Source organism: Carlito syrichta, unplaced genomic scaffold (genome assembly GCF_000164805.1).
Source record: "Carlito syrichta isolate Samal-C Ts95f unplaced genomic scaffold, Tarsius_syrichta-2.0.1 Scaffold307957, whole genome shotgun sequence".
Taxonomy (NCBI): Eukaryota; Metazoa; Chordata; class Mammalia; order Primates; family Tarsiidae; genus Carlito; species Carlito syrichta.
In genome coordinates this window covers 1-468 of record NW_007252053.1, presented here as the reverse complement: position 1 = coordinate 468, position 468 = coordinate 1, and positions in this window count along the sequence as shown.

Sequence of the window (468 nt, the reverse complement as noted above, 5' to 3'; positions counted from 1 at the left end):
TGCCTATAGTGTGTGAGTTTTGACTTTTGGTCAGGCTCTTAGGAGTCTCAGATATGCACAACACATCAAAACATTGTTGAATAATCCTATTTGACCTTTCCTGTTGCAGAGTTCTCAGATAAGACAATCTACCAAATTTTTCTTAGAATTTTATCTTGTGATGCTTCTAATAGTCATTTTAATAGAATGTCATGATGTTAAGTGTTCAAACATACACCTGTGCTCATTACATTCCTGCATTTTTATGGATGTTAATTTTCTAAGGGAATGACTTGCTTTTAACTTTATTCTTCTTTGACTGATATGTCATGGTTAAACCTGAGGGTATTGTTTCATCTGCTTTCTTTGTTCATATACACACTTTGTGCTTTAAATTTAAGGATTCATATTACTACTTTTTCTCTTCAGCAAAGTTTGACATGCTTTCTTTCAGTTTACAGTACTCTTTAATTTCCCTTTTATTTATTT